The sequence below is a fragment of the Protopterus annectens genome, chromosome 13.part0 (genome assembly GCF_019279795.1).
Source record: "Protopterus annectens isolate FY-2018-M chromosome 13.part0, PAN1.0, whole genome shotgun sequence".
NCBI lineage: Eukaryota > Metazoa > Chordata > Ceratodontiformes > Protopteridae > Protopterus > Protopterus annectens.
Genome location: NC_056747.1, coordinates 507,434,870 through 507,460,928, shown reverse-complemented (window position 1 = coordinate 507,460,928; position 26,059 = coordinate 507,434,870). Strand labels below are relative to the sequence as shown.

At 43.9% G+C, this 26,059-nt stretch overlaps 1 protein-coding gene across 1 annotated transcript in view; it reads right to left on the bottom strand.

The window, feature by feature from the left end:
- Positions 1–26,059, bottom strand: part of CASTOR2 (cytosolic arginine sensor for mTORC1 subunit 2) — a 1,552,528-nt gene that overhangs the window by 45,787 nt on the left and 1,480,682 nt on the right. The window lies entirely within an intron of this gene.

Here is a 26,059-nt window from a genome sequence, read left to right as displayed (position 1 = left end):
AAAACACGCACCTCAAAGCTGCCACCCCACCCAAGAAGAAACTATGTTAATATCCATCCTAAACCAATCATCTTTGGTTCAAAGGTATTCCTCAAATTATGGTTTCTAACAGACAAGCGGCAAGTCTACTGGTGTACAGACATAATATCCTCTCTTCCTTTGTTCTGGGGATAACTGCCTCAGATCAAGCCAAGGCCAGAGATTTGTACAAATCTCGGACAGAGGGTCAATGGGCTACTGGAAGTATGGAAAAAGCCATGAATAGGTTAACTATTCATTTGGTTAAACTCCGCTATTTATTTATTTAATTAACATTTGTTGACTGGGAAAGTCTAACTAGGAAAGAGCCTATTTTCAGCAGAGGCCTGGGGAGAAATGCTGCAGAAGCATGTCTTTGAAATATGGGAGGAAACCAGAGTACCCGGAGGAAACCCACGCAAATGTAGGCAGGACATGCAGACTCCACACAGGAGGCACCCCAGCTAAGAATCAACCAAAGAACCTCTTGCTGTGAGGTGACATTAACTGCACCACTGCACTGCCTACTAGACTGAAAATTAAATGTTTGAAAGAATTTGACAAAAAATCAAATGCTTGAAAGAATTCAACCAAAATCAAATGCTCGAAAGAATATGACTGAAAACCCACATAAACCCATTTCACTGAATCACAAATCACCGAAAATTCATTGAAAATATTCAAACTACAACAGAAAGTGATGTTTTTCAAGGGACAAGCTTTCCTGCACCCCTCAATGTCTGGGTCTCTGCCCCCCCCCCCCTTAATTATATATACTAACTCTAGGGCTGCACAACCACTGGAGAAAAGAAAAAAAAACATCATTTACAATGAATCAATGCTGGTGCACAAACATCTATAAATGTGGCAGGTGTGAAATGAGATGGACTTTGCCAAGCCACACAATCTCCTAGAGTCACTTCCCTAGCAAATCATCATATCCTTAACAATGGCACCATCACACACTACTGACACTTTTCTATCATTTGTGACTCATTGAAACATGTTTCAGTCAAATGGGCTTTCAGTCAATTGCTTTCAAACATTTAACTATCAAGTACAGTTCAGTCAAATGATAGCAAACCCTTTGAACACTTGCCAGGCCATAAATGAATCAAGGAGCAAACTGCTTGCTCACCATTTCCTTAGGGAGAGTCATTAAAGTACAGTTGTGTACACTTACCATAAATGTAGATGTTCAAGTGTATTCACTATTGCAGTCCTAACCAATGAGTTATCCGGCTCCTGGTAGCCCTTGACCAGCCAGAATACCAATGGTAAGTAAATATGACATCGGTTGTAAAGGATGTCAGAATGTCCGATACAAAGAGAGGCAGCCGACATCACTTTCTCAGTCTTTCTTGCCATAAGTCAGAAGTCCCCAGAAAACAAGGCTTAAACCAAAAGCAATTTTGGCAAATACCAAATTTTGCCTGTACCTTAGGAAAAAAAAAACAAACAGGAGAGGACCAAAAAGGGGGAAGGAGGGAGGGAAACCAGGACTGCAACAGTGAATACACCCAAACATCTACATTTATGGTAAGTGTACACAACTATTCTATGCTCATCGTGTTTCACTGTTGCAGTCCTAACCAATGGGTTGATTACCAAAGCCCAGAGAAAAGGGAGGAGGAACCAACAGAATCAAGGATTGGAGATAATGCCCTGCAGAACACCAGTGGCAAACCCTGCCCTTGCTCTAGAAAACTAAGGCAAATTATAATGCTTTGTGAAAGCGTGACCAGACCACCATGTGGCAGCCTCCAAAATGTCTTTAGTAGGGGCACCCCATAAAAAGGCTGCAGAAGTGGAAGCTGCTCTAGTTGACTGGGTCCTAAACCCCTTGAGAAGGAACCTTGTCATGAAAGGAGTAACAAAAAGAGATACAATGCGCAATCCATTTAGAAATGGTTTGCTTAGAAATAGCCGTGCTCTGGGCTCCAGGGGCACAACTGACCAATAACTGTACTGATTTCCAAAGGTCCTTAAGTCCTGTGTCCAGGTAAAACCTGAGCTGTCTGTGCACATCAAGAGAATGTAGGATCCTTTCACCTCTATTTCGAGGATTAGGAAAGAAGGTTGGAAGGTGTATGGACTGATTAAGAGGCAGGCTAGAAACCACCTTAGGCATGAAAGAGGGGTTGGTTCTTAGAGAGATCCTATCTGCATGAAAAATAAGAAAGGGCTCCACAGCCATCAAAGTTTGCAGCTCCGAAACCCTCCTTGCTGAAATTATAGCAAAGAGGAAGGCAGTCTTCCAAGAGAGAAACTTTAAATCTGCATTGGCAGCTGGCTCAAAAGGAGGAAGAGTGAGTTTCTCTAAGACAAAATTAAGATCCCAGGCTGGAGTAGGTGCCCTTCTGGGAAGTTTTAAGTTGCAAGCACCTCTGAGAAACATTTACATCAGGGGATGAGAGAAAATGGGTTGTTCAAAAGAACAAAGAGCAGAAATGGCGGAAGCATGGATCTTGATAGAGGAAAAAGAAAGACCACCCTGAAGCAAATCAGCCAGGTATAACAGAATCAGAGGAAGGGTAGGCTGAGAAGAAGATTTCCCCTCTAGCCTGCATCCAGTGAGAGAATCTTTCTCATTTTGCCAGCGTAGGACGTCCTAGTGCTAGGCCTCCTGGCCTCCCTCAGCACGTCAACCACCTGCTGGGAAAGGGAATAAGATAAGGGAGGAGTCATACAATGAGTCATGCTGCCAATGTAGAGACTGAAGATGAGGATTTAGAATGTTTCCCCCTTCCTGAACCAAAAGATCTGGCTTCAGAGGAAGATGCCAAGGAGGAAGGTGTGAGACTGCGAAGCAGTGGATACCAATGCTGTCTCTGGGCCAGTCCGGAGCTCTGAGAATAGTCCTTGGTCGTTCATCCCTGATCTTCAGTAATACTCTTGTGAAGAAGAGGAAGAGGAGGGAAGGCATAAACTGACAGCAGCGTCCAAGGGAAGGACATAGCATCCACTCTCCAGGCTCTGCTGTGATGCTGTCTGGTGCAAAAAAAGAGGTAGAAGATGGTTGTCTGGGGACGAGAAAAGATACACCTGCCGTATGCCCCAACACCGAATGATACTGTAAAAGACTGCTCTGTTCAACTGCCACTCGTGAGGATCCAGGGTTTGTCTGCTCATCTGGTCTGCCAAAACATTGAGCCCTCCTGGAAGAAATTGAGCTAGGAAATGCAGGCCCAGGGATGCTGCTATGGACCAAAGATTCATGCTCTGCCTGCACAGGGGGGAAGAATGAGTCCCTCCCTGCTTGCTGATTTACCAACATGACTGTGGTGTTGTCTGTCCTGACGAGCAGGGTTCCTGGAGAAAAGATGCTTGAAAGCTAGTAAGGTCTGCTGAACTGCTATCAACTCCTTTAGATTTACGTGCAGGTGCATCTGCTGGGCATTCCAACGTCCCTGTATGCATCTGCCATCCAGATGTGCTCCCCAGGCGTAGTCCAATGCATCTGTGGTAAGGACTTGAGTGGCAGGAGGTGGGCGAAAAGGCATGCCTTTGTTTTGTAGACAGGCTGTTGCCCACCATAGAAACTCTGTCTGCAGACATGGAAGCAGAGGAATCATCATATCCAGATCATGTGCGTGGTGACACCAAATGTTCTTAAGGTACCATTGCAATTTCCTCATATGCAGTCTTGCATATGGAATCCTGAGAATGCAAAAGGCCATGTACCCTGGAGCTTGCAGATATTTCCTTGCAGGGAGCTGGGACAGACTTGCCAAGTACTTGAAGTAAACTGAAAGAGTCGTCAGCTTCTCCTGGGCGAGATATATCATTTGGGCGGCTGTGTTCAGACTCGCTCCCAGGAATGTTATCCCCTTGGATGGCACCATTTTTGATTTTTCCTCATTGAGTGTGTAACCCAGGGAAGAGTGAAGAGTCTTTATGAATTCTAGATCCTTTAACAGCTGTTCCAGAGAATTTGCTTGAATCAGACAGTCCAAGTATGGATAAATCTGAATGTTCTGCCTGCAAAAAGCAATGACTGGAGCCAGGCACTTTGCGAAAACTCTGGGAGCAGTAGATAAGCTAAAGGGCAGAGCAGAGAATTGATAATGTTGCTTGCCCACCCTGAAACGAAGGTATTTCCTGCAACTTTCCCTGTTAGGGATGTGCAGATGAGCTTCTTTGAGATCTTAAGTTACCAGCCAGGAATCATTTTCTAACACTGGCAGCAACTGATGCAGAGTGAGAATTTTGAACTTTGGAATTACCAAGAAAGAGTTCAGAATGGACAGATCTACGACAGGACGTCAGTGGCCTCCTTTTTTTTGGAACTAGGAAAAGTCTGGAATAGAAACCCTGGCCTACCTGCTGAGCAGAAACTGATTCTATTGCTCCCAGAAGAAACAGAGACAAAATTTGTTTTTCTACTTCTGCCCTTTGGTTTGGAGGAGTGTCCGGGAATCCTTTGGGAACTGGAAAGGTATGGAAAGAAAACTTGTGGCCTAGGGATACAGTTCTGAGTACCCATCTGTCATTCGTGATAGCGGCCCAGACATTTGCAAAATGGGCCAACCTTCCCCCAAAGGACTGTCCAGGCAGGCAAGAACAGGCAGAAGTTGGATAAAGTTAGTGAGAGTGTTTTGATTGAGATGCTGGCTTATAACTTCACGCCTTGGAAGTCAAAGCCTGCCAACACTTAGACCTTTGACGGGTAGACTCCTGCCTCCTAAATGACTTGTAACCTCTAGTCCTGGAACGGTTCTGTCTGCTGGTATCAGGAAACGTCCAACTCTTAGAAGGGTAATTCCTGTTAAAGCGAGGAGGGTGAAGTTGCAGAAAATCCTTAACAGTTTGCATAGACTTGGCCTTATCCTCCATCTTCTTGAGCACTTCCTCCGCTTTCCTGCCAAAAACACTGTCCTTATGCAAAGGTACGTCTAACAGCTTGGCCTTGACAGGCTCTGGAAGGGGCTGTTCCCTAAGCCAAGCATGCCTTCTAATAACAGATCCAGTAGCTGTAGCCCAGCAGAAGGCTTCTAGAATATCAAAACCACAATGTAAAGAATGTTTATTGACAAGACTGGCAGAATTCAGCAAATCCTGCGTATCCTTAGTCTCCGCCAAAAGAGGCACACTTGCTATCCTAGACCTAATAGCCTCCAAGGTGTGCTGCTGGAATTTCAGCATATGAAAACGATAATTAGTATACCTAACAGCAAGAGTGGCAGAGGTATAAACTTTTTTATCCCACCTATCTAGGTTCCTAGATTCCCTGTCAGAAGGAACAGGATTTTTAGCAACAGTGGCCTTAACTCCTTTAGAGCCTTGAGAAATAACCTCAGGATCAGCCAACGGATTCCTGAAAAGAAACATGAGAATCAGGGACCCTATAGTACCAGTCAGGTTTCCTGGGAGCAGGAGGAACCGAATTTGGAGTTAAGGAATTTTCCAGGAAAACCTCATCAACCACTTCCAACACTGGGGGGAATAACCAGAGGCTTATGCTGAGGTAAATACAAAAACTCATTAATCCTTTTCTTAGATTAAGGATAGTCCTGACTTTCCCATTTAAAATGCTCCCTGAGAGCATTCAAAGTATCACCAAAGGAGAAATCCTCTGGGGGAGAAGCAGAAGGGATGGATTCCTCTGCATCTGAATTCTCAAATGGAGAAAAAGCCCGAGACACTTCATCAGCACAAATGCTAGAAGAATCAGAGCCAGAAAAAGACAAAGCCTTAGGAGAAACATCCCTGCTCCTTTTAGGAGGAGGAGGCTGTGAACCTCTAAGGGTCAAAAGATCATTAGCCATTTTAACCATATAGGATTGAGGGGAACGAGAAAAAACTGGAGTCTGCTTTTTCACAGGCTTACGACTGGAATATTTACCTGCAAGTCTAAAGGACACGGGGGGGGGGGCTGTCAACCTCCGAAGTCGCAGTAGAGGTCGTTGGTAAGAACTTGCTGTCTGAACGAAGAACGGAGGCCTCAGACACCAGCGTCAGCTTAGTGGCTCCGGATCCAGCTGAAGAGGTGACGGGCGAGAGGTCAGAAGGCAAAATGGTGGCCGGAGGCCTGGGGGACTTTGAAATGGTCTCAGCTGAGACCTGCGGTTGCAAATCATTAGACTGCAGGGGCTGCAAAGGCGCCTCTCACTGGCTAATGCATTACTGATGACCATCCTAACATCATCCGAGGACTAAACCTTCTGAAGCCTGTTGCGGTCCTTATCTTTACGTTTCTTGGGTATATCCGAAGCCTGAAGACCAGTGGACGGCATACCGACAAACGTAGGCCAAACTACAAAATGTTTAGCTAAAAGCTTTGCCCGACGATGAATAGTACACAGATTAAAGGAGGCACAGAGATCACAATTAGAAACATCGTGGTCAAGGCCTAGACAAATGCAATGGAATGAAAATCTCTATGGGGAATCTGCTTTCCACAGGTAAGACAATTATTAACCTTTTCTGACATTTGTTAAGGCAAGAAAAGAGGATCCCCAATGGGGTACTTAGATGTAGTAGACTTTACCTTTTTTTGTTTCAGACTACAAAGTTGAACTGCAGACCGCCACTCGTGCAACAAATGCTTCTGTTTCAGGCTCCGAGGGAAGGAAGACTGAGGAAGTGACGTTGGCTGCTTCCCTTTGTATCGGACGTCCTGACATCCTTTACAACCGATGACAGCCGACGTAATATTTACTTACCTTTGGTATTCTGGCTGATCGAGGGCTACCGGGAGCCGGATAACCCATTGGTTAGGACTGCAACAGTGAAACACGATGAACATCTGGTCAATATGTCATACTCCCAGACAGAAGCCAAGGAGCACAAAAGACATACTTGTGGTGTGTATAGGAGCAACATAATCCTCTGTAATCAAACAATGGTACATTCAAGTACAACTAAACTACAGAGAATAGAATAAAGCTCTCTAAGAGCCTTATCACCACCACATGATGTCACTGTTGCTCATTCTAATCGAATGTTTAAAAGCACATCTACCCAACAAAGGGAGAAGCATCTTTTACTCTGCCTAGGAAACAGACTAGGTACATTAGCGACTCTAGACATGCTGAAGGAAAGCAACAGATTGGGCACATGGAAATATGTAGATCTTCTTGGTATGGGAAAGGATCAACTTTGATCTCCATAAAACTGTCCACAATTAGTTGGGGGTTGCCCCCATGCTACCTGCAGGCCATCAGCCCCTTCTGTGGTAAGTGGCTCATTTGTTCTCCATACGTCTGGGGAATGCCAACCAGCGTCTCTAAGGCTTTATTTTTTTTTTTTTAATTTTCCACCCTAATACCATTGCACGTCCCATAACATAACCAGTGTTTGGCCTGCAACAGGTATTAGCAATGGGATGTCGCCTACTTCCACAAGTTAGTTAATCCCTTAAAGACTACCCTGCACTTTTGTGGGGTCTCTGGTTTCTACTGAAGGGTCGACCATGGGAATGTGCACACTGGGCATGGATTCCCACACCTTCCTTCTGAGAAGGGGAGAGACAGCAAAGCTATGTCATTCCTCCCCCCCAACATGCCAGCTCCAATAGGTGCTAAAACCACTATATGTAATCTGCTCACATGGGTTATAGCTAGGGATTTATCCCTCTACAATAGAAACCATTAACACTTCCCAATCATATGCCCTTGGCCCCTATCAAGTTGAACTTTAATGAGCAAATCTAATTCTACTGAACAGGCCAGAAAGTAGTCTACATACTTCTTACTGAGTTTCTCACTATCCATGTGAATATGCTTCTCAGTCTTGGAGACAGTTACCCTGCGATGCCATCAGCTCTCCCCTCACTCTGTCCCAGTCAATTACTGCATATCTAATGAATACCAATTGTACCTCTTTTTTAATTATGCAGCTTCCCTCTCTGAACAAAACTGCATCTTTCTTCCTTCTAAATTCAGAAAACCCAAGATACAAGTAACTTACACTACTTGAACTCAGAGTGCAGTACTGGATGCTGGGCACACAGGCCTCCTGACTACAGGTGTTAGTAGCACTCAGTAGGTAGCATTTCCCAGATTACTAAATCCCTCTTTCAAAATTCCTTAATGCCCAACTACCTCCTGCCTCTCTACCTCTCTGTTGTAAAGAGCACCAGATGGCAAAAGTAGAGAGAAAAAGAATGGAGGAAGGCAAGGTTCTTTCAGCCAGAACTCTACTTGCAGATCTATCATTATGGTTAAGTGGGCTCAACTTTAACACCTAATATTGGAGGACTGTGGGTGAAGGACAGGTAAGACAGAGTCCCAAGACCCATCTCTGTGTCTAGAGATTTGAGGTTTTACTTTAACCATTCAGTGCTCATTTATTTATTTATTTACATTTGTTGACCGGGAGTGTCCGACTGGACATAGGTCCATTTTCAGTGAAGGCTTGGGGAGTAAAGCTCCACAGTTAAAACATACAGACAGTAGTTATATTGGATTTACATAGCAATTAACAATTTGATCAACATAGCAATTAACAATTACAAACACATTTACAGATGAAGAACATAGTACATAAGTACGACTAGAATCTTTATCATATGCAAAGTACATAACAGACTAACAATTGTTACAATAATTCATGCTTATGTTGTTGCAAATATATACCTGCTTGCCAGATGAGGTACAGGCTACATTACCCATAGCTGTTTCATCCACAAACATATTTTGCCACTAATTGTATTTTAAATGTTAAGTGTTTGGTGTTGTTCAGTACTGGGGATGCATTTACTAATGCTTTTGCCATTTGCACTGCCATGTTTTATTTCCTGGCTGCACTTACAGTATTTCTTTAACTTTTACTGGTATGGAAAACATCAAGGTGATGCTGTATATCCTGTTTTACTTCCTCTTCCTGAACATAACTATATTCCTTTTCTCTTACCAGAACCTTCATTCATTTTTTTTTTTTTTTTTTTTTTTTTATCTTTTCTTTTTCCATTTTATTTTTCATCTACTGGCAAGAACATAACTGGAGGCTGACCTAATTACTCCGTTCAGTTATCTGCTCCTGCTGTGCAAGCTCACCACAGACCCTCTTCTCTCTATTCAGCTTAACTGCTGCTCTTGATAATCATGGTTAGACTTGGTAACAGATTCCTGACTCTTAATTAAGGTCTCCGGGCATAAAATCTGTACTTGTGTCCTAAAACACATGTATGTAGCAACAATGCTACCAAACTGTACTCAATTCATAATATACAACATTAAACAGGCGCATGTATTACAAAACCCAGCTATAGAAACTTGGGTTCTGACTTCTTCAGGAAGTGTAAATCTAAAAAGTGTGCATGTTTATTTTATTTTACTTTAACTGGGTAACTAGGCAGAAGCACCTCTTGTCGGAGATGATCTGAAGCACTGGCTGGTAAAGTGACTTATTCAGCTCTGCATAAAGTTATGTTATGCCACATTACAAACTGCAGTGAGGACAAAAGCATTAGACAGATCTCTTCCCTATGCCCACCAACATGCTATTCAAAAGCCAATACACTGCACTTTCTTAAACGTTTTTGAGCCACTCCTTCAGTTACCTTATTTTCATGAAGGCTTTATTACTACTTACTTTACTATATTCCTTTCTAAAATGGATAAGCCAACTAAGAAGAAATGTCTCTTTCCCTGGGTGACCAAGGAGCACTGGTTACTTAAAAGGAAACTATAACAACCTTTACATTGCCAACACAAACAGCTGTTGACCTTCTGTGGTACCTGCATGTTATTCAGCTTCCTTTAGAAGAAACCTCTGACACTTTCTTTACAAATCCCTAGGTTTTACTAATCACCGGTCACGTTTTAAGGTTTTTGACCCAATGAGAAACTCTCTGCTCTCTTCCTTCTACTGTGGTCATAAAACCTCTACCTGCTTTGCAAATAAACAATAAATTACTTACTGCACTGCATATAAAACATCCATTATTCTACAGACAAAAATGCATTCAGATATTTTTATAGTCCTTTTTTGGCTATTGAATTTTTTTTTAAGATTGGCTGTTTTAATCCGTTACTTAACTTTAGGTTTATTTGGTCAGTTTTAAGTGTATTTAAAAAACAAGGAACACAATCCAGAGTGTCAGTGGAAGAAAGTTTCAGACATGCTGTCATGAGAACCCTCAAAGTAAGCAGCAAATCTGGAGTATTCACATTCTAAATGCACACATGACCTGACCTTTTGAGGACACAGAAAGCAGTGTGTTAAAGGAAAATGTAAAAAGAAAAAAAAGCAAACTAAATCAGATAATCAGATCACTATGTTAACCTATCAAGTCAACCTGGGAAAAATAAAGAAACAGTAGTAAAAACTACTTATACCACTGCAGGAATGTTCATACAGTACAGAACATTAAGAAAAGATAAAAAAAAAAAAAAAAAAAAAAAAAAGGTTTCAGCTTCTTATCATAGTAGCCCTTTAAGCTACTTGTTTAGAGCCACAAAGCATTTTTCTTTCAAGAACTATAGCAATTTCCTTTACGTTTCTTAAATATTTCATCTATATCCTCGTTTTCTTCATTATTACAGGTGCCAACTTATTTAACCTCTCAAAAAAAAAACTGTGGGAAGGAATCTCATTGACTGAAAACAGCCCACGGACCAAGGTAAACTTAACAAGCCACTGCATCCAACTTAAAGTTTGATGAACGTGCAGGGAACCAAAGTGGATATGGCATAAATGCCATCCAAGGAGGAATTACAAGAGTGGTTGATGGATGAGGACATCATCCTTGTGAAGGGATACATCTGGACTGAGGAAAGGAGCAGGTCACTCTGCTCTACTTTTGTTAACAGAATTCTATACAATTACCAAGCCATTTTGAAAGACATTGTTTCATAACTGTCCCTCCTTCCTGGCCCTTGAAGAAAGACAGACTTCATTCATTAGGGTCTTTCATCTCTTCTACATAAAATATAAACTGCCTAGTAATGTCCTTGCAGTGATGCAACGTCTCCTCTTCTTAATCAAGTACTGGGCAAGGAAATATGTGTGTGTGTGTGTGTGTGTCATACCTCTCAAGTGTACCTCATTACGAGGAACATACCTCATTTGGGCATCTTAAAAAGTTCATGCTCCTCGAAGTTCCTCAAAGTTCCACATTGAAAGAGTCTGTGACACATTCAGTGTTAGGATTTTTTTAAGTGAAATCTATGGTAAATAGAAATTAATCATATTAATTCATTAAAGGATCTTCGTTACAAGTAAAACCAGCATATTTTAACCATTCTATGACCTTCCTAGTCAAAGTTGTTAGTAAGCCATTAGTATTGTGTTCCACATTCTGCCCATTTGTTCCACATTATGAAGGTGAGTGTTCCTCATTTTGGAGATGGAAGGTTGAGAGCTATGGTGTGTGTGTGTGTGTGTGTGTGTGTGTATAATCTTTCAAGTGGAAGAATCCAGTCCTATACTGTACTGTGGGTGTTAAAAACAGGAATTTGCCCATAATAAATGCCTTGCATACACTCAGCAAGGATAAGAATTTTAAGGTCTGTCCAATCAGGAAATCCAGGATTGTCACCCCATGTACTTTGATGATCACTGGACTGAGGAAAACATGGAGACCACCCTGTCTGAGTAATTCTGGAATAGGATGACAAAATGAACAGAAGAAGCCATGCAGTCACCTTGTGTGTGAGTAGGTCAGAGTAAAACGTTGTGAACGGCTACCTAAAGAGCCAAGGGAGGCTGAGTAGGTTATTTGGCATCTCGCTAGGCATGGAATCCATTAGTGTGCTACAAGCGTCAGTCTGGCAACTGGCCATCTCACTTTTAAGAAACGCTTTGCAATAAGTAGGTAGGGAGAATACATACAGCGGACTGTTTGTATAACATTAGGTCAATGTAACTCTGGTTGGAGCACTCGGGGGGGGGGGGATCAAAACAGAAACACACATCTAGTAATAACTAGTAGACAAGGCAAACAGATTTGCATGGTAACCATTTGAAATATTGGGACCCACTACAGCAGTGGTTCTTAAAGTGTGTTCCTTGGAACCCAAGGGTTGCTCAGAAACTTCTGACAGGGTCCTTAAATTATGGTCAACACAGAAGAGGTGCTCTCCAAGATGTTTTTCTACTTTTCTTTTTACTTAAAAAAGATACAATAAAACACAAACAGCCAGCAGAGCACCCAATGAAGACAAGATGCAGCGGGGTGACTGGTTATGTGGACTGTCATCCAAGAAGAAAGTGCACTTAACCATGCAATTCTAGGTGAAGGAATGTAGTCAGTACCTGATTTTTAGCAGTATTACAGAAGCTTCAATTCTGACCATCAGGCATAGCTCTAAACTTTGTTTGCTCAAGACATCTGATCAAAGCCAGAAATAATGGGGGAAAAGTAAAAAAATTAGGGACGATTTTTAATTATGTTACCTTTTAAACGAATTATAGTAACAGGTTTTGCAACACGCATTTTCTGAACAATGAGCATGGAACCCTGGCATTACTGACTGACTGTAATCCTCAGTGACATACCAAAACATCAAAAATGTATTGGGGACAAAGAAAAACATAAGGCAAACTTAGTGAATGTCCTGCAAAATTCTGACCAGTCAAGATGAATATTCACAGGCTGTCATGATAATGACACGGCCCCTTTAACAGAAAACATACTTCATTTTAAATCAAAACGGATAAACAAAGAATGGCTGCAAATACTATTATCACATATAATATAAACCTGCAAGTATTGCCACCTGAAAAAGGAAGCTGTACCAAAAATACATTTGTATTTATTTGCATGCATTTGCCATTTTATGTTAAATGTCAGTATACCTGTACATCATTCCTTCTACATGGTGTTTAAAGCAGTTGTTTTTGTATTTTACTAGATTACATTAAATACCAATAACAGACTATATTGAAATTTCCCTTCTGCTACTTTATGACTTCTCTTTAGCTGTGTGAGGTAGCAGGGCTCAGACAGTGAACGAAAGGAGGAAGAAACACAAGATCAAAGCAGAAAAAAAATCAGGAAAACTATAGTTGTGGAGTATGGCTGAATTTACTGACTCTGTGCAGCAGCTGAGTGTCCTGCTACACAAGTTTGGCAGTCCATCTGCACGCCTGAGTGAACACAGGATCATAGGAGGTTACTAGGCTATTGGCCCTCAGGGCCTTATAAGCCTAGCCAAGAGTTTAGCCCATGTTTAGGCAAATCAGCACCCTATGCCTCTGCTCAGCAGGGACATGGGTATATTTCCTTTTTCCCATCCAGTTAACCAGGTTGCGCTTAAAAAGGGGTAAAGAGGTACTCTGCTTGATGTGGAGAGGGAGTCTATTCCATAGATGGAGGAGTCTCTGCAACACAAATCTGTCCCGCCAACAAGTCTTGTTGATGTCACAGACCAGGTTGAGGCTGTGCGTGTGTGTTACTCAAATGGAGCTTGACTTGCGGATATGCAGCAGTACCATCAATGTGGGGTCCATAATTGCCTTGTATGCCAGACAGAGGTCAGCTCTGAGGAGTCTGTATAAAAATGAGTAGAGGGATAGGGCTTTTAGCCTGTTTATGGTAGACATTTGAGGCCCTGGACTCTCCTGGTGAGGAACCTCTGTGGTCTCTCCAGCTGCTGCATGTGCTTTGCAAGGTACATGACGAAAGGGGCATTGTACTCAATAGTGGGCCTTATAAAAGAATAGAATAGAGGGATGTTATGACCTCCTTGTCCCTGGATGAGATACCTTTGCTTATGAGGTGGGCCATGTAGAAGGCTTTCCGTACAATGAAAGCAACACGGTGGCCAAAAGTCAGGATGCTATCAACAGTCCAGAAGAGAAACTGAAGTCCAAACGTCTAGGTTCCTGTAGTGGGGATGCTTATTTAACATGGGGAAAAGCAGTGCTGTACCTTTTTGTTTTTTTTTTGGGGGGGGGGGGTGAATCTTGCTGGACAGTGGCTTTAAAATTTCGCACCAGAACCAGAAAAATATTATAATGTTACAACCATTGTACCAGGAAAATGTTATAATGTTACGACCATTACATAACTTTACTGAATGAAACGTTTAGGTACAGAACATTGGAAATCGAGCCTACTAGAGATAGGTCGATTCTTGGCAGGAGCTACAAGTGTAATTATTTGTTTTATCATAAAACAATTACAGTAATAACATTTGCTTTCTCTACAAAGTAAGAGGGCAGCCACAAACAAAATATTAAAACGCTTTTCTTAACATTTTCTTGATGTGTGGCATGTGAGAATTAATATTGTGAAGGGCTATTTGTCCAAGCAGCTATTTCCTTGTTCACAAACTTCACTTGTAATGCACATGAAGATCAGTGTTAGTGGATCACTGGCTAGCACACTCACCTTTGGTGATGGAAAATAAAAAGGCTGTGGTTTCTTTTCCCTCCTTAGTTAATTGGGTTAAATTTTCTAATACAGTCACTACAGTGCTGAATGGGAAAGGGGATAATGTACTTGTGTGTGTGCTGTTCTTTGGATGAGGTGGTAAACTGAGAACCCATCTGCCTGAGACTGTGGTGGGTCAAGTGAATGTAAAAGATGCTACAACAGTTATCAAAAAACAAGAAATAAGGGTAAATTTGTTTATAAGCTAGGTAAGAAAACTGACCTGAAGTATACAATTTTAACTTTATAACTAATAACTAATTTTAATTGACTATGACTGTTATGACCATTAAAATTACACTTAACGTCAAAAACAAAGCAGAAGTAAATATTTGAAATTATAATGCAAAATACTGTTATGATATTCAAAACAAAATAAGGGGGGAGAGGTTAGAATTGTTTAAATACAGTGAGTGACAGAATAATTGGAGCTGAACTGGCAGACCATTCACTCAAAAGTACTGCTTTCCTAGGATTCTACTATGAATTTCTAAGGGGACTGCAGCTAGATCATGTTACTCTGTATAAAAAGAGCAGGAAGATTAGAGTAGACTTGAGGTAGTTGTCTTTAGCAAAACTAGAGAGACTGGTTCACTTACCTGCTTCTTGAAAGTCAGCTCCACCAATAAACAAATGAATCATAGGTTTTCTTTCATAATATTTTGAGCTGTACAGTACTGATACCTCTCTGTCTGCTACTATTATTTTGTGATGCAGCTACCATACTAGCATTATGTTGTTTTATAGTCAAGACAGCCTCTTTCTAGACTTTGGGCCGGATTCACGAAGGCTTGCCAGGAACAGCCCAAAGTCCGTGTAAGAGACAAGCTAAAACGTCTCTTACACGGAGTGGGCGTGGATAAGCTAATCACCTCACTTGCAGCCGAATTGCATGCAAATGAAGATGATTAGCGATCCAGGAAGCCCAGAGCAGCCCGTGTAAGAGCCGTTTTAGCTGCAGAAATGTAGTTGACAACTGAGTACGTTTCTGCAAAAATTGCAATGGAGCCATGTCAGCTCCAAATAAAGGGTGCATATGTGTCAGGCAGCATGCCAATGGCCAAATATGTGGCCATTGGCAAAGTAACCTGATGCAAATATATTAAAAATATAATTTTTTTTTCGGCGATTGCCGATGTTTAAACCCAGCGCAGCCCCGCGCAAACGGGCTGCATTGTATAAAACATAAAAACGAAGGTTATAAACCCACAAATGTGGGTTTTATGCAATACATGGAATGTCAATGCAGGGACCAGCAGACCAAAACCAACATGGCCACCATGTAGTGGTTGCTAAGGGGGGAAGCTGAGTCTAAGACATGTAACTAAGCATTAGTAGGCAAGCTGATGCAAATGAGTGTTAGGATATTGAATTCCACTGTCACATAGCAAATGAGCACAGTCTGAGTAGTGTAAGAGTTACAGAAGGGGGAGGAACAGAGTAGGAGATAGGTGACATCACAGGGGGGAATGGTAGAAAGAAATGCAGTTCATTGGAGGTCAGAGTTACATGACAGATGTCAGACAGATATCATGGAAAGAGGTGTGCCACTAGATAAGCATGAGAAAGTCAAGAAATGGAAGGTGTAACACTGTTGCCTACACCGAAGTTTCTTGCCATGAAGCGCGAGGAAAGGCAGTGTCCGAGCGTGTAAGGCAGAATGAGCATTGTGGGAGCGTGTTGGGAGATGTTTAACACTGTTTGAGTGGGTGTGCACGCGTTTTAATCCGAATAAGCAGATTCTGAACCGTGTAAGCATGTGTGCGTGCGTGCAAGTCACTGTGAGCGTGTTTCTGCTGGTTTGCACACGGCTCCTCCCTGAGGAAACAGAGAGGAAAAAGGAAGCAACAGATTTAGTAGGAAGCTAGCAGGGAATACTGCTGGAGCTAGCAGGTGAAAACAATTAGAAGCAGGCAATTACACAGGCAGAATAGTAGCCCAGCCCAGCACTTAAAACTCTGCAAAGAGCAGTGCAGGATGTTTCTCTCAAGAGACACTGCAAGACAGGAGTAAGCTATTAGAAGTGAAAACTGAAAAAGCTGAACTCAGAGCAGAAATGTTAGGGGCTGCCATAGCTGTCATAATGAGACAAGCGACTTGCTGAGGGTGGTGACAATGCTGATGGTGCCAGACAACCCACAGTGAGGAGACGGAGAAGAGTGTACAGGCCCAGGGTCACCTACCATGGGTTACATGAGCTGGAGATAGTAGAGCGCTATAGAGTGGACAGAGACCTCCTGCAGCAAATAGTGGAGCTGTGCAGGCCATGCCTCACACACAGAACCAACAGAGGGGAACCCATCCCAGTGGAAACCAAGGTATGTGTTGGCCTAAGAATACTAGCAACAGGTACCTTCCAGAGACCAACTGGTGATATGATAATGATATCACAGGCATCAGCCTCCAGGGTACTGCACCAGTTCCTGGATGCCATGTCAGCACATGTCGGTGATCATGTATATTTCCCCAATGCCAGTGAGGTATTGGCCAGCAATATGCGTCTCTTCCAGCAAATAGCGGAATACCCTGAGGTAGTGGGTGCAATAGACTGCACGCACATATGCATCAAAGCACCAGCCGGTGAGTGGGGTAGGGCATACATCAACCGCAAGGGCTTCCCCTCCATCAACTGCCAGGTCGTGTGTGATGCCCAGGGCATAATAATGAATGTGTGTGCTGGCTGTCCTGGGAGCTACCATGATTCCCACATCTTGCATTTGATGCAGCTGTACCAGACATTTGCCAGTGGGGACATCCCGCACGGACACCTAGTTGGGGATGCAGGTTATGCACTGGAGCTGTGGCTGATGACACCCATCAGAAACGCACACACACCTGAACAGGAACGCCATAATGAGGCACACGCACATACACGTAATGTAATAGAGCGTGTGTTTGGGCTGCTCAAGTCACGGTTCCGGTGTCTGGACACATCTGGTGGAGCCTTGCAGTACACACCAACTACATGTACCCAAATTGTCATGGTATGTGCTATGCTACACAATATGATCTTGCGAAAACAGCTGCAGCAGGACCAGCATAGGGCCGGGCCAAACAGACCCCCACCATTGCCAAGGCCATCACAGGCAGAGCGTGACTCTGAGGAGGAACAACCTGAGCCTGCCCCAGTAGGCAGAAGGAGGCGTGCCCAGTATGCCCTGGCCTTGGCAAAGAGGCAACGCATAGCACATACACTGGCTCAGTAGGAACCCTGGGAATGATACCCCCTCTGACTCACTCAAATAATAACATGGATGCCTAGAATGACATGACCTGCTCACAAACATATAAAGGGAAGTGTAATATGCGCATCCGACAGAGGCAGCCCTGCAGCACCACCTGAGGCATGAATGCCATGTGTTAAGTAATGCAACACCATGTACTATATGCACACCTGAGGACCCTGACTAACATCCTACCCTCACCAAGCATCATGCCACAATATGACAATGAGATGATCAAGTGCAATAATTGACTGAAGTATCGCAGTTAGTCAAAGGGGATCCAATGTGTGCCAGTCTGGGATGACATGCTGAGCATGACATGATGCACCACCTGCTAGGACTGGCGTGCACCTATCAGTGCAGGCCGTATGGATACTGGCAAAGGCTGCTGTTACCCACAGTGTGCCCTGAATAGGTAAGGCTCAAAACACAAACCTATCTCCATAGGTATCAGAAGGGATAAGAATAAGATAAGGGATAAGTCGAAACAGCAAGATGCATGCAGTCTAAACTCACCCAGTATGGAGAATGTCGAGATCTGTGCTGTAACAGAAAACTGAGTCAAGGCTCACAACAGCACCCTACCACTACCAGGTTACACCTCATACTGTGCTGTACAGACTCAAAACATGGAACAAGCTACAAAAGGAGGGTGACTAGCAAGAATTGTCAAGGATAACCACACCCCCGTGTTGGTACCACAACAAGAAGCAGCATGGACTAGCCATGGTCAAGTAACAGTGGCTAAAACTGCCCCCCAGTTTATAGCCTGCATATATGCGAGAGATGCAACCATCTATCCAAACTGGAGGCTCAGCTCCCTCAACTCAGTACTCCCAAAACTAGTCAGGAGGAGAAGGTAACCACACACACCACAAACACAGTCCCACATAGACCTATCACAACTGCAAACCAAACACAAACACAGAAAAACATTCCCGGAGGCACAAATTACAAACACAGCACACCAACAGAGGCCTCTAAAGCAGACACCCAATCAAACAACCTCCAAACATAGCACATGCAACACATAGTACACAAAGCTGGTGTGCCAGACAGTCACAGGCCAGAAGGAGAAACGACATGCCTGATACAGTTGTAATAGGTGACTCCATAGTCAGACACACTGCTGTCCCGCACACCAGACTGAACAAGGGAAAGGGTACAGTAAGCTGCCTGTAGGCTGCCACAATACGCCACATAACAGAAGTATGCAGGTCACTCCAAAGCAAGTACAAATATGATGCATAGTCCATGCTGGTGTGAATGACCTGAGATGTACCTCCCTAGACTACATGAAAAGCGACATAGATGAGCTCTCTGATTATGTAGTCCAGGCCAGTATGACACTCACCGTTTGCAGCATCCTACCCTTACCAAGAATAATGCCACAGTACAAACACGGAATGATCAGTCATAGCAAGTGGCACACTTACTGGTGTCATTCCAAGGGGATCCAATGTCTGTCTGCTTGGGATGTCATGCTTGACAAGCCACGCAGCTGTTCTTGGGATGTCTTGCACCTGTTACCCCTGGGCGTCTGGATATTGGATAAGGCCTTTGCCACCTCCATAGAGCCTTTTGTAAGCAAGGCTGAAAAGACTAACCCACCACCCTAAAAAACATAAGTGGAAAGAAACATAAGGGTAATGCTGACCAATGCCAGACGTGTAAACCCCAATATGCATGCTCCCAAGACCATCTGCAGTATGGAGAACATCGATGTCTGTGCAGTGACAGAAACCTGCTGCAAGCCTCCTGACAGCACACCAGCACTATCAGGTTATACCACATATCATGTGTCATGGCCCCAAAACCTGGAACAAAACATAAAAGGAGGGTGAGTATCCATATTCAGCATAGACAACCATACGTCCAGGTAACTGACAAAGCACAAGGCATTGGAGTCCACCCATGTGCAACTAACTGTAGGCAAGACTGCTGTACAGTCTGTAGCATGCTACAGACCACACACACACACAGGAACCCCACCCAGCCGTCCTGAAGACATTGGACAGTAAGAATGTCCCACCAAATACCAAACAAGGTACCACAAATTACCACATAGGTGGTAAACCATTATGTATGGAAGGAATAATCAGGGGCCTAGGGACACAAGTGGACAGTAACCTGTTATGTGACACTCACATTGCCAATGTGGCTAGGAAGACTGTCTACATTTGACACCGTATCAGGAAAGGATTCACATCTACGTCAACAGAGGTCATTGTGCCCCTATACTGTTCTCTTATCACACCCATAATCTAGTACAATGCCTCATATGGGATGTACCTTACCTGACACCTGCAGCAGTTAGAAAGACCTCAAAGGTACCTCACCAAGAGGATAAAGGGTCTCAAATACATGTCATATGCTGCCTGGCTGTAGACACCCCAGCTGAATGCAGTCACATACTGCCTACACAGAGGCATTGCATGCCTGTTGTAGAAGGCCATGCCCAACACAGGAGTAATGGACATGCTCCACCCCAGAAAACTCAAATCCATCGGAGCTGTGAGAGTGAGAGAGGTCAACCTCAACAAATAATGAAATAGGATGTGCTGGGGGGACAGATACATAATCCAGAGGCTCCCCACACCCTGGACCAGAATCCCACCCCATGCTAGGCAGAGCCCCAAACTGACACTCTTCAACAGGAATCTTGCCAAGTGGATGGATGATTGTAGAGTTACACTGGGAGTCTTCACTGTGTCATGTCCAGACAGAGGCACAGCAAAGCAAATCATAAATGGCCATAATATTCACATAGCAAGGGGTGGCAAAAGCCACACACACTGGCTAGGCTAACAAATGCCCTAGGGTGGATAGCCTAGTATGAACCTATGAAGATACAAATTGTACAGGACACTAAGGATAATCCCAAGGCTTTCACAACTGATGGTAGGAACCATGTTGGGAATTCACAGATATGCTCTGAATCACACAAATATCACAAACACACACACACATATTGCCAACATACATCCTGACAGGTGCAGTGCAAACACCCCCCCCCCCCAGAATGCAGAATATCTATCCCAGCAGACTGCTGGCCCCCTGACATTGCAGATGCTGAGGTAACAGCCAGCATCTACAAAGCAAAACACACAGCAGCAATGATATGAGATGGTGTCCTGGGCTGAGTGCAAAATGGACTCCAAGATGAATGGAATGCCAAATCACACTACTGCTCAATGTCAGCCTTACCACAGGATATGTACCCAAAGAGCAGTGTACAACAACAGTGGTCATTCTCAACAAAGGTGTTGCCTGAATGAATACTGAAAACTACTACCCCAGAATCCTGAGAAGCTCGGTCTGCACAGCTATGGAAAGGATCAGCATGTACCACAGACAAAGATATTGGGGACCTACTGACACCGGACCCTACCCAGAGTGGCTTTCTTAAGTGCAGATCCTGCCCCTAAACATGTTTGACTCAATTGAAACAGTCATTAAGGTCATTGATGAAAGCAATGTGGTCCACACAGCGTAGCTGGACCTTGCAAAGGCTTCTATACAATACCCTACGTGTTCATTATAGATAAGCTCACCAGCTTAAATATAAACCCCTATGTCAGTAGAGGGGTTGCAAACCAGACCAAGGACAGAACAGACATGGTCAGACATGCTTGCAGCCATGTCAGACTACAAACCAGATATAACTGGCATCCCACAAGGCTTGGTCCTGGGATCTCCCTCGTCTGGTATATATGTCCCATAGGTACAGGCAAACATGGAAGGACTGTGTCTGAACATGTTTGCAGAGGACTACAAACTGCTCACCATATATGATCCACCAGCTGACACAAGCATCCCACAAAAGGGCCACATAGAAACAGACAACTGGTGCCATAGCCATGTCAGCAAGCTAATTGCAGAAAAGTGTATAGTCAACCCCCGTGGATATACAGTAAGTGCCCACCAATTACCACATAGGTGTTAACCCATTATGCAGTTAACATGTAATGAGAGACCTGGGGACACAAGGTGATAAATATCCTGCATTGGACAAACATGTGCTGTAGTGTTTACAAAAACATACCATATACCCACCTAATCATGAAGGTTGTCAGATCTAGATAAGGGGAGGTCATTGTGGCTCTGCAGTCATACTCCATCAGCGGTACAATTGACTACAATAGCCCCTGTGGGATGTACCTCAGCAGACACCTCCATCAACCGTAAAGTCTGCAACAGTACCTCACCAGGAGTATCAAAGAGCTTGCACAGATGCCATGTGTTGCCTGTGTTGCTGGTATCAATAAACATGCTGCACCTTGTGCAATCTGAATGGCAGTGAGCTATGCACATGAGAGACCTGAACCCCAGCACTGACTTACATAGGACAAGCTGTACTGCATGATCCATAACACAGAAGCCACCCCCACCCATGAGTGAACTCCCAGTTTAGGCTACCCATAGAGTCACATCAATTTTCCTCAATAGGAATCTTGATGAGTGGATGGGAGATGGTAGCTTTATCCTGGGTATCACTGTCATGTCACAGGTAGACAGAGGCACAGTATACTAACCATGACATATGTCATGGCAAACTCCACTTACAATGTGTGTTGAAGGACAAACACACTCTCCAACTAGCATTAGACATGGACTAGTGCTCATCGCTAGTGTTTGCAAATGTACACTTATGTTGTGGAATACACTACCAATGTTGGACAAGCCTGGTTTAAGTAGTTCATATCTGAACAGAATGCAACATGGTCAGATGCACACAACTGGCCCCTAACCAGGCTGTTGTGCTCACTATCGAAATGTAAAGCAGTGATAGCACTAAAGCCCAGGATACTGTCCACCACAGTCAAAGTACTACCAGTACACTATACAGTACTACAGTGTTAGGTCAGTGTGAAAGGATGTTGACAACTGTATGCAAAGTATCCCATGCAAACACTGCAGGCACAGTATAATCCTGTTGTGTTCACACACAAAGCAGTTGTACAGTAACTACACAACATGACACACAACACACAACCATAAACGGGTGATATTTGTTGAAGTTCACACTCATCCACAAATGTGGTGGGCTGCAGAGTTCAACATATGGAATGCTCACACTGGGTATGATAACACACTTTGATAAATGCTCACACACTTAGGCCAAATCTCAGTTTAGCAGTTGGACACACATAATCTGGTATTTTTACGTGTTATTCCAGGAACCAACCACATTACAGCAGTCTGCCCAGTGCACACAGTTAAATGACTACAGAGACATACGTGATATAGTGGATCCCTCCCATATGCAAACATCTTCCACAGATGCACAAGTTGTTCATACAAACAGGGAATGCTATGGCAATAAAGATGTGCAAACAGTCTATCTGCAACAAATAATGTGCATTTGACAATTAAACATATGGGTGTAGAGGTCAACACTAGGCTGTTTGCCCTAGGGAATGACAGCTTAGCCAGAGTGTGCTTGGCGTCTGCCTCCCCACAGGATGCACATTCCCCTTTCTAAACACCGATGATGTCAGCACCCTATAAGTACAGCAGGAGAAAAGAAACCTCCCAGTAATGCGAATAGCGCTCTCTGCTAATGCGTCCATCACAGGTGTAATAACATAGTTAGGTAGGGGTTTGAATCCTGCAAATGGCAAGTGTGTGTGTTTGGCTGAGGGGGGTTATTGTGTGTGTGCAATTGTGTGTGATGGAAATGTCCCTTTTGGCAACTAGGAGAACAGACTACAGGATGCACATATCCCTTTCTAAACACTGATGATGTCAGCACCCTATAAGTACAGCAAGAGAAGGGAAACCTCCCAGTAATGCGAATAGCACACACTGCTAATGTGTCCGTCTCGAGTGTCATAACATAGTCAGATAGGGGTTTGAATCCTGCAAATGGCAAGTGTGTGTTTTTGGCTGAGGGGGGTTAGTGTGTGTGAGGAAAATGTCCCTTTTGGCAACTAGGTGAACAGACTACAGGATGCACATTTCCCTTTCTAAACACTGATGATGTCAGCACCCTAGAAGTACAGCAAGAGAAGGGAAACCTCCCAGTAATGCGAATAACACACTCTGCTAATGTGTCCGTCTCGAGTGTCATAACATAGTCAGATAGGGGTTTGAATCCTGCAAATGGCAAGTGTGTGTTTTTGGCTGAGGGGGGTTAGTGTGTGTGAGGAAAATGTCCCTTTTGGCAACTAGGAGAACAGACTACAGAATGCACATTTCCCTTTCTAAACACTGTTCAGCTGAAGGCCATGGCTCTGGCACAAGTTGTCTGTTTCTATGATGCCCCTTTGGAAGATGCTTGTGTCAGCTGGAGAGTCGATTATGGTGGCCAGTTCGCAGTCATCTGCATATTTGGTCAGCCACAGTCTGTCCGTGTTGGCCTGTACCTCCAATAAATATATACCAAACAAGAGAGGTCCCAGGACTGAGCCTTGTGAGACACAACTCGTAACTGGTTTGGAGTCTGGCATGGCTCCAGCAATTCTAACCATGTGGGTTCTGTCCTTGAGCCACTGTGCAATCCATCTAGTGACATAGGGGCTTATATTTAAGCTGGTGAGCTTCTCTAGAATGCCCAAGTGGGGTATTGTTGTGAAGGCTTTGCAGGTCCAGGTAGGCTGTGTGAACCACCTTCCCCTCGTCAATGGCCTTGGTGACTGTTTCAAAGAAATCAACCAGGTTAAACCTGGTAGTGCTGGTGTGCTCTCAGTAGCCCAGAACCAGGCATCTGTTACTGCTCAGATATCGATGTTCTCCATGCCAAGGAGAGTTTCGGGTGCATGCATCTGGAGGTTTAGACTTCTGGCGTTGGGTAGCATTACTCTTAGTTTCTTATCCCTTGTGATACCTATGAAGGTGGGTTTATCATTTGAGCCTTGCATAACATAGGCACTATGGGGGTAGCAAGAGCCTTTGCCAATATCTGAAAGCCCAGGGATGACAGGTGCAGGCCGTCCCTAGCGAAGCAGGTAGTTCAACAGAAGATGAATATGTGAAGGTGTAGTGCCTGTGATTAGTTAGCAGTAGCATATATGACTGCTCACGTGGACACATGCCAGGTAAGTCATATGCACTGTGTCACAGGCAATGTACATGTGAACAGGACAAACAGTGACATCCTGTCAAGTGGGACATGGACATACATATAGTAAGCTATGCAGATGACACTAGGAGTCCACAGAAGCTCTATAACTATGCATTGCAGGTGTGATCAGTATTCCAGGGTAATTGCAAGCAAACATGCATGCAAACAAAGTTACAGTAAACAGGGCTGCATGTAGTCCATTGTACAACAAACAAGCTGTACCACTTCCAGTAGGTAACACTGCAAATATGCAGGCACTATGCACATGTACATGGAAATACACAGGTCAGATGGCTAGGGTCCAGTCTCAGCACACACAAGTGTACAGACCATGTACTGTCAGGATGTACAATAACTGGATGGAAACCCATGTGCTCATACCTGCAGTAATACACATGTCAAATAACAGACACTGAGCCTTCACTCAGTGGTTCCATACTTAGTAGGATGTATGCTACCTGGCCTGCCACCACAGTATCCCTGACATTCATAGGGACTCTCCCTCCTGTGACAGTTAGTTTTGTGTGTTGGGGCTGTCTAGCATGGTATGAGATGTGAGCTTGCAGTGCTAGGGTGCTCCTGTGTGTCCTGTACCAGTCGTGTAGTACTGCACACATATCAACATCCTCAAACATCTGCACTGCAGAGTCCAGTGTGGGCAACATGTCACTAGCAATTTACATGTTCATCATTGCGTATTACTACATTCATTACCTTATCCCCTGTGCTACCTATGTATGTAGCCTTCTGTTGACATCATTACCACCAGTATGCCAACATGTGCAGATGATACACTATGGTAATTACCATGGGTGTAGACAACAGTACATGACAATCACACACTTACTGCATCAGGCATGCTGTGATATACCCACAATTAATTCAGCACACAGTACTGTTAATAACATGATACTATTACTACACATCTATGTGGTCACCCTGTGCATCGGCAACATGTTACCCTGTACCTGCACAGTTGTTACAGATTGCAGGAGGTGGCACAGTTTCATCATATGCACAAGGTGTGAACTTGGTATGCCTGAGTCAGCCACCGATACCACCGATTGACATGTATGTGTGTTGGTGAGGGAAGCACTAGAAGGTGGGGCAATGTTGATGCAGTGTGTGCATGTATACGGTAGCCCTAGGTGTTGTCAATTTGCATGTGTGTATGGATGCACACAGTTCCACCTCATGGCTGCCATATACTGGTGTTCGTGGAGAGCCACAGACTGTACCTGCCAGGTCATAGAGATCAGTGTCCCTGGCCATGGACACGGTACCTGTGCCTTGCAGGGGTGCTATGGACCGTATCCAGTAACAACCCAGACTGGGTACTGTCATCAGAAGCAGGTGTTCATTGACTGGACACAGATCCCTGTCGGGCCTGGCCAGAGCCACGTGCACGTGGTCTCCTGGGGCGGTCTG